The 9,345-nt window shown below is 43.3% G+C and overlaps 2 long non-coding RNA genes across 3 annotated transcripts; one reads left to right on the forward strand and one right to left on the reverse strand.

The window, feature by feature from the left end:
* The first annotated feature begins 2,974 nt into the window (after positions 1-2,974).
* LOC135534814 (uncharacterized) lies at positions 2,975-7,311 on the forward strand. Of its 2 annotated transcripts, none has more exons than XR_010454746.1 (5): positions 2,975-3,028; positions 4,530-4,594; positions 4,702-4,772; positions 5,807-7,135; positions 7,202-7,311. It is a non-coding gene; the product is annotated as an uncharacterized LOC135534814 (long non-coding RNA). The 2 variants fall into 2 exon arrangements; XR_010454745.1 differs by having other exon boundaries at positions 5,807-7,073.
* A 21-nt stretch (positions 7,312-7,332) lies between these two features.
* On the reverse strand, positions 7,333-8,701 carry LOC135534816 (uncharacterized). The gene is made up of 3 exons (XR_010454747.1): positions 8,621-8,701; positions 7,954-8,587; positions 7,333-7,886 (listed from the first exon to the last, which is right to left on the reverse strand). It is a non-coding gene; the product is annotated as an uncharacterized LOC135534816 (long non-coding RNA).
* Positions 8,702-9,345: the final 644 nt, after the last annotated feature.

Genomic DNA, 9,345 nt, shown 5'->3' on the forward strand with positions numbered 1-9,345 from the left:
AGTCTAATCCATCCCTACTTTACCCCAGATACATGGCACTACAGTCTAATCCATCCCTACTTTACCCCAGATACATGGCACTACAGTCTAATCCATCCCTACTTTACCCCCAGATACATGACACTACAGTCTAATCCATCCCTACTTTACCCCAGATACATGGCACTACAGTCTAATCCATCCCTACTTTACCCCAGATACATGACACTACAGTCTAATCCATCCCTACTTTACCCCAGATACATGGCACTACACACTACAGTCTAATCCATCCCTACTTTACCCCAGATACATGACACTACATGGCACTACAGTCTAATCCATCCCTACTTTACCCCAGATAATGGCACTACATGACACTACAGTCTAATCCATCCCAACTTTACCCCAGATACATGGCACTACAGTCTAATCCATCCCTACTTTACCCCAGATACATGGCACTACAGTCTAATCCATCCCTACTTTACCCCAGATACATGGCACTACAGTCTAATCCATCCCTACTTTACCCCAGATACATGGCACTACAGTCTAATCCATCCCTACTTTACCCCAGATACATGGCACTACAGTCTAATCCATCCCTACTTTACCCCAGATACATGGCACTACAGTCTAATCCATCCCTACTTTACCCCAGATACATGGCACTACAGTCTAATCCATCCCTACTTTACACCAGATACATGGCACTACAGTCTAATCCATCCCTACTTTACCCCAGATACATGACACTACAGTCTAATCCATCCCTACTTTACCCCAGATACATGGCACTACAGTCTAATCCATCCCTACTTTACCCCAGATACATGGCACTACAGTCTAATCCATCCCTACTTTACCCCAGATACATGACACTACAGTCTAATCCATCCCTACTTTACCTCAGATACATGGCACTACATGACACTACAGTCTAATCCATCCCTACTTTACCCCAGATACATGACACTACAGTCTAATCCATCCCTACTTTACCCCAGATACATGACACTACATGGCACTACAGTCTAATCCATCCCTACTTTACCCCAGATAATGGCACTACATGACACTACAGTCTAATCCATCCCAACTTTACCCCAGATACATGGCACTACATGGCACTACAGTCTAATCCATCCCTACTTTACCCCAGATACATGGCACTACAGTCTAATCCATCCCTACTTTACCCCAGATACATGGCACTACAGTCTAATCCATCCCTACTTTACCCCAGATACATGGCACTACAGTCTAATCCATCCCTACTTTACCCCAGATACATGGCACTACAGTCTAATCCATCCCTACTTTACCCCAGATACATGGCACTACAGTCTAATCCATCCCTACTTTACCCCAGATACATGGCACTACAGTCTAATCCATCACTACTTTACCCCAGATACATGACACTACAGTCTAATCCATCCCTACTTTACCCCAGATACATGGCACTACAGTCTAATCCATCCCTACTTTACCCCAGATACATGGCACTACAGTCTAATCCATCCCTACTTTACCCCAGATACATGACACTACAGTCTAATCCATCCCTACTTTACCTCAGATACATGGCACTACATGACACTACAGTCTAATCCATCCCTACTTTACCCCAGATACATGGCACTACATGACACTACAGTCTAATCCATCACTACTTTACCCCAGATACATGGCACTACAGTCTAATCCATCCCTACTTTACCCCAGATACATGGCACTACAGTCTAATCCATCCCTACTTTACCCCAGATACATGGCACTACAGTCTAATCCATCCCTACTTTACCCCAGATACATGGCACTACAGTCTAATCCATCCCTACTTTACCCCAGATACATGGCACTACATGACACTACAGTCTAATCCATCCCTACTTTACCCCAGATACATGACACTACAGTCTAATCCATCCCTACTTTACCCCAGATACATGGCACTACAGTCTAATCCATCCCTACTTTACCCCAGATACACTACAGTCTAATCCATCCCTACTTTACCCCAGATACATGGCACTACAGTCTAATCCATCCCTACTTTACCCCAGATACATGGCACTACAGTCTAATCCATCCCTACTTTACCCCAGATACACTACAGTCTAATCCATCCCTACTTTACCCCAGATACATGGCACTACAGTCTAATCCATCCCTACTTTACCCCAGATACATGGCACTACAGTCTAATCCATCCCTACTTTACCCCAGATACATGACACTACAGTCTAATCCATCCCTACTTTACCCCAGATACATGGCACTACAGTCTAATCCATCCCTACTGTACCCCAGATACATGACACTACAGTCTAATCCATCCCTACTTTACCCCAGATACATGACACTACAGTCTAATCCATCCCTACTTTACCCCAGATACATGACACTACATGACACTACAGTCTAAGCCATCCCTACTTTACCCCAGATACATGGCACTACATGACACTACAGTCTAATCCATCCCTACTTTACCCCAGATACATGGCACTACATGACACTACAGTCTAATCCATCCCTACTTTACCCCAGATACATGACACTACAGTCTAATCCATCACTACTTTACCCCAGATACATGACACTACAGTCTAATCCATCCCTACTTTACCCCAGATACATGACACTACAGTCTAATCCATCACTACTTTACCCCAGATACATGACACTACAGTCTAATCCATCCCTACTTTACCCCAGGTAACCTGGGTAACCTACTGGGTAACCTACTGGGTAACCTACTGGGTACGTCATAGGCGGGAATCGTATCTCTTGTTTGTTGTCCATTTTGGCTGCACCTTGGCCAAATGTCATATTGCTGTCATCTTGAAACGATAGTGCAACATCTGATTTCCCCAGAGAGGCAGATGAACTGTTGGATACCATTTCTATGTCTCTGTGTCCAGTGTGTATGTGTATGTGTGTGTTCCCTTTAAAAGAAACCTGTGAGGTAAAATAATGATGTGTTTGTCTCCAGGTGTAGATCGTCTGGACAGAGACCTGACTATAGGCCAAATGCAAGGTAGGTCGGAACAGCATTAAACTGTAGAGCAACACAGTGTACAACCAAACGACTGTGTTGAAACTATACTTGAAGACCAGAAGTCCCCACAAGATTAGTATATGAACAGAAATTTGACCAACTGGGGACATTTTGTTGGTCCCCATGAGGTCAAATACTATTTCTATTTCTGAGGGGTTTAGGTTTTGGGTTGGTTTTAAGGTTAGGAGCTAGGGTTAGAATTAGGGTTAGGAGCTAGGTTTGGGTTTAGGGTTAGGAGCTAGGGTTTGTTTTAGGGTTAGGAGCTAGGTTAAGGTGCTAGGGTTAGGTTTAGGAGCTAGGGTTGAGTTTAGGGTTAGGAGCTAGGGTTTGTTTTAGAGTTAGGAACTAGTGTTGGGTTTAGGGTTAGAATTAGGGTTAGGAACTAGTGTTGGGTTTGGGGTTAGAATTAGGGTTAGTAGCTAGGGTTGGGGTTAGGAGCTAGGGTTGGTTTAGGGTTTAGGGTTAGGAGCTAGGGTTGGTTTAGGGTTAGGAGCTAGGTTTGGGTTTAGGGTTAGGAGCTAGGGTTGGGTTTAGGGTTAGGAGCTAGGGTTGGGTTTAGGGTTAGGAGCTAGGGTTGGGTTTAGGGTTAGTTTTAGGGTTTGTTTTAGGGTTAGGAGCTAGGGTTAGGTTTAGGAACTAGGGTTGAGTTTAGGGTTAGTTTTAGGGTTAGGAGCTAGGGTTTGTTTTAGGGTTAGGAACTAGTGTTGGGTTTAGGGTTAGGAGCTTGGGTTAGAATTAGGGTTAGGAGCTCGGTTTGGGTTTAGGGTTAGTAGCTAGGGTTAGGGTTAGGAGCTCGGGTTGGGTTTAGGGTTAGGAGCTAGGGTTTGGTTTAGGGTTAGGAGCTAGGGTTGGGTTTAGGGTTAGGAGCTAGGGTTGGGTTTAGGGTTAGTTTTAGGGTTTGTTTTAGGGTTAGGAGCTAGGGTTAGGTTTAGGAACTAGGGTTGAGTTTAGGGTTAGTTTTAGGGTTAGGAGCTAGGGTTTGTTTTAGGGTTAGGAACTAGTGTTGGGTTTAGGGTTAGGAGCTTGGGTTAGAATTAGGGTTAGGAGCTCGGTTTGGGTTTAGGGTTAGTAGCTAGGGTTAGGGTTAGGAGCTCGGGTTGGGTTTAGGGTTAGGAGCTAGGGTTTGGTTTAGGGTTAGGAGCTAGGGTTGGGTTTAGGGTTAGGAGCTAGGGTTTGTTTTAGGGTTAGGAGCTAGGGTTTGGTTTAGGGTTAGGAGCTAGGGTTTGGTTTAGGGTTAGGAGCTAGGGTTGGGTTTAGGGTTAGGAGCTAGGGTTTGTTTTAGGGTTAGGAGCTAGGGTTGGGTTTAGGGAAAATAGTATTTTGAATGGGACTGAATTGTGTGTTAGCTGTACAAGACTATGTGATAGATCTAGTGTGCATGTGTGTGTGTGTGAGAAAGAGAGTGGAGTGTGTGCAAGATTGACACACACACACACACTGTTCTCTGACTGAAAACCACCTGTTATATTATTCTCCTCAGGCAAATTCATGATGCAGGTGCTGCCCCCTAGTGGCCACGCAGTGCACGAGGACACACCAGACAAAGTAAGACACACACACACACACACACACACACACACACACACACACACACACACACACACACACACACACACACACACACACTAACATGCATGTTGTCTCTTGTGCAGGTTGCAGATGCTCTGGCCAGCTTTCTGTTCAGACACAAGTTTGCTGAGGCCAGCAGAGGTCAGCGCACGAGGTGAGACATGCTAACACGCTAACTGACCCTGAACCTATGGTGAATCTATAGAAACATGCTAACATGCTAACTGAACCTATAGCAACATGCTAACTGACCCTAAACCTATAGTGAATCTATAGAAACATGCTAACATGCTAACTGAACCTATAGAAACATGCTAACTGACCCTGAACCTATAGAAACACGCTAACTGACCCTGAACCTATAGCAACATGCTAACTGACACTGAACCTATTGTAAACCTATAGAAACATGCTAACTGACCCGGAACCTATTGTAAACCTATAGATATATATCCCATTTAGCAGACGCTTTTGTCCAAAGCGACTTACAAGTCGGCTGGGGCCACTACTTTTACATATGGGTGGCCCCAGCGGGAATCGAACCCACGACGCTTGGCGTTGCAAGCGCCATGCTCTACCGACTGAGCCACACAGGAAACATGCATACAACATATAGAAACATGCTAACTGACCCTGAACCTATTGTAAACCTATAGAAACATGCTAACTGACCCTGAACCTATTGTAAACCTATAGAAACATGCTAACTGACCCTAAACCTATTGTAAACCTATAGAAACATGCTAACTGACCCTAAACCTATTGTAAACCTATAGAAACATGCTAACTGACCCTAAACCTATTGCAAACCTATAGAACATTTACATTACATTTAAGTCATTTGGCAGACGCTCTTATCCAGAGCGACCCTGAACCTATTGTAAACCTATAGAAACATGATAACTGACCCTGAACCTATTGTAAACCTATAGAAACATGCTAACATGCTAACTGACCCTGAACCTATTGTAAACCTATAGAAACATGCTAACCTGCTAACTGACCCTGAACCTATTGTAAACCTATAGAAACATGCTAACCTGATAAATGACCCTGAACTTATTGTAAACCTATAGAAACATGCTAACATGCTAACTGACCCTGAACCTATTGTAAACCTATAGAAACATGCTAACCTGCTAACTGACCCTGAACCTATTGTAAACATGCTAACTCACTCTCTTTCAGCTCCTCCTACCCTTTCACGCGGTGAAGTCAGCAGGCCAACAGAGTACATCCAGTCTTTCTGTGTCCTGAACAACAAATATTTCAATCCTTTTCATATTTTACTTTCCAACAGTTTATAGTGTTTTAGTATTAACTTTGGTTACATCATTTTAGCATCTTAGTCACTTAGAGTTCAATCTTTTACAGTCGTAGTGTAGTTCAGCAAATATATTGCAGTGTTTTTAATAAGGTACAAGCCCCAGTAGTACGGGCAGCGGGATGATGTTATGTATGTAGTAAAATGTGTCGAGTTGGACTGTGACTTCAAACACGTGTTGGGTAAACAGTTCTCATGGGAGAGGAATGTGACGATCACTAACACACACACACACACACACACACACACACACACACACACACACACACACACACACACACACACACTAAGGAAGGCAGGCATGCACACACACACTAAGGAAAGTAGGCATACACACACACACACACACACACTAAGGAAGGCAGGCATGCACACACACACACACACACACACACACACACACACACACACACACACACACACACACACACACACACTAAGGAAAGCAGGCATGCACACACACACACACACTAAGGAAAGCAGGCACGCACACACACACACACACACACTAAGTAGGCATACACACACACACTAAGGAAAGTAGGCATACACACACACACTAAGTAGGCATACACACACACACACACTAAGGAAAGCAGGCATGCGCACACACACACACACTAAGGAAGGCAGGCATGCGCGCACACACACACACACACACACACACACTAAGGAAAGCAGGCATGCACACACACACACACACTAAGGAAAGCAGGCATGCACACACACACTAAGGAAAGCAGGAACACATACACACACACTAAGGAAGGCAGGCATGCGCGCACACACACACACACACACACACACTAAGGAAAGCAGGCATGCACACACACACTAAGGAAAGCAGGAACACATACACACACACTAAGGAAGGCAGGCATGCGCGCGCACACACACACACACACACACACTAAGGAAAGCAGGCATGCACACACACACTAAGGAAAGCAGGAACACATACACACACACTAAGGAAGGCAGGCATGCGCGCGCACACACACACACACACACACACACACTAAGGAAAGCAGGCATGCACACACACACTAAGGAAAGCAGGAACACATACACACACACTAAGGAAGGCAGGCATGCGCGCGCACACACACACACACACACACACTAAGGAAAGCAGGCATACACACACACACACACTAAGGAAAGCAGGCATACACACACACACACTAAGGAAAGTAGGCATACACACACACACACACTAAGGAAAGCAGGCATGTACACGCACACACACACTAAGGAAGGCAGGCATACACACACACACACACACACACACACTAAGGAAAGTAGGCATGCGCGCACACACACACACACACACACACTAAGGAAGGCAGGCATACGCACACACACACACTAAGGAAAGTAGGCATGCGCGCACACACACACACTAAGGAAAGTAGGCACACACACACACACACACTAATGAAAGTAGGCATGCACACACAGTAATATGATACAGATGGGGAGTGATGATATTTTCATAAAAGCTACATTTCTTGTTGTGTGAAGGAAGCCATGTTTTAAAAGGACGCTAGAAAGACAACAATAACATGTAGTAGCAGGAAACGGACTAGTTTCTGATAAACATAGTCCCGGAATGTGGACTAGTTTCTGATAAACATAGTCCCGGAATGTGGACTAGTTTCTGATAAACATAGTCCTGGATGTGGACTAGTTTCTGATAAACATAGTCCCGGAATGTGGACTAGTTTCTGATAAACATAGACCTGGAATGGGGACTAGTTTCTGATAAACATAGTCCCGGAATGTGGAATAGTTTCTGATAAACATAGTCCTGGATGTGGACTAGTTTCTGATAAACATAGTCCCGGAATGGGGACTAGTTTCTGATAAACATAGTCCCGGAATGTGGACTAGTTTCTGATAAACATAGTCCTGGATGTGGACTAGTTTCTGATAAACATAGTCCTGGATGTGGACTAGTTTCTGATAAACATAGTCCTGGAATGGGGACTAGTTTCTGATAAACATAGACCTGGAATGGGGACTAGTTTCTGATAAACATAGTCCTGGATGTGGACTAGTTTCTGATAAACATAGTCCCGGAATGGGGACTAGTTTCTGATAAACATAGTCCCGGAATGTGGACTAGTTTCTGATAAACATAGTCCTGGATGTGGACTAGTTTCTGATAAACATAGTCCTGGATGTGGACTAGTTTCTGATAAACATAGTCCTGGAATGGGGACTAGTTTCTGATAAACATAGTCCTGGATGTGGACTAGTTTCTGATAAACATAGTCCTGGATGTGGACTAGTTTCTGATAAACATAGTCCTGGATGTGGACTAGTTTCTGATAAACATAGTCCTGGATGTGGACTAGTTTCTGATAAACATAGTCCTGGAATGGGGACTAGTTTCTGATAAACATAGTCCTGGATGTGGACTAGTTTCTGATAAACATAGTCCTGGATGTGGACTAGTTTCTGATAAACATAGTCCTGGAATGGGGACTAGTTTCTGATAAACATAGTCCTGGATGTGGACTAGTTTCTGATAAACATAGTCCTGGATGTGGACTAGTTTCTGATAAACATAGTCCTGGATGTGGACTAGTTTCTGATAAACATAGTCCCGGAATGGGGACTAGTTTCTGATAAACATAGTCCTGGATGTGGACTAGTTTCTGATAAACATAGACCTGGAATGTGGACTAGTTTTGGAAACCAGTGTGCTGTTGTAAATAGACACCAGGCTCATATAGTTTGTCCTTCCATGTTATTCTGTCATGTAATGTCTCTTTTAAGGGTTTATTCATGATAATCTGTAATGTCTCCCTAAGGGTTTATTCATGTTAATCTGTTAATCTGTAATGTCTCTCTAAGGGTTTATTCATGATAATCTGTTAATCTGTAATGTCTCTCTAAGGGTTTATTCATGATAATCTGTAATGTCTCCCTAAGGGTTTTATTCATGTTAATCTGTTAATCTGTAATGTCTCTCTAAGGGTTTATTCATGATAATCTGTTAATCTGTAATGTCTCTCTAAGGGTTTTATTCATGATAATCTGTAATGTCTCCCTAAGGGTTTTATTCATGTTAATCTGTTAATCTGCAATGTCTCTCTAAGGGTTTATTCATGATAATCTGTTAATCTGTAATGTCTCTCTAGGGGTTTTATTCATGATAATCTAATGTCTCCCTAAGGGTTTTATTCATGTTAATCTGTAATGTCTCTCTAAGGGTTTAGTCATGATAATCTGTTAATCTGTAATGTCTCTCTAGGGGTTTTATTCATGATAATCTAATGTCTCCCTAAGGGTTTTATTCATGTTAGTCTGTAATGTCTCTCTAAGGGTTTAGTCATGATAATCTGTTAATCTGTAATGTCTCTAAGGGCTTTATTCATTAAAAGAGAGACATGAA

The sequence above is a fragment of the Oncorhynchus masou genome, unplaced genomic scaffold (assembly GCF_036934945.1).
Source record: "Oncorhynchus masou masou isolate Uvic2021 unplaced genomic scaffold, UVic_Omas_1.1 unplaced_scaffold_3974, whole genome shotgun sequence".
Classification (NCBI taxonomy): domain Eukaryota; kingdom Metazoa; phylum Chordata; class Actinopteri; order Salmoniformes; family Salmonidae; genus Oncorhynchus; species Oncorhynchus masou.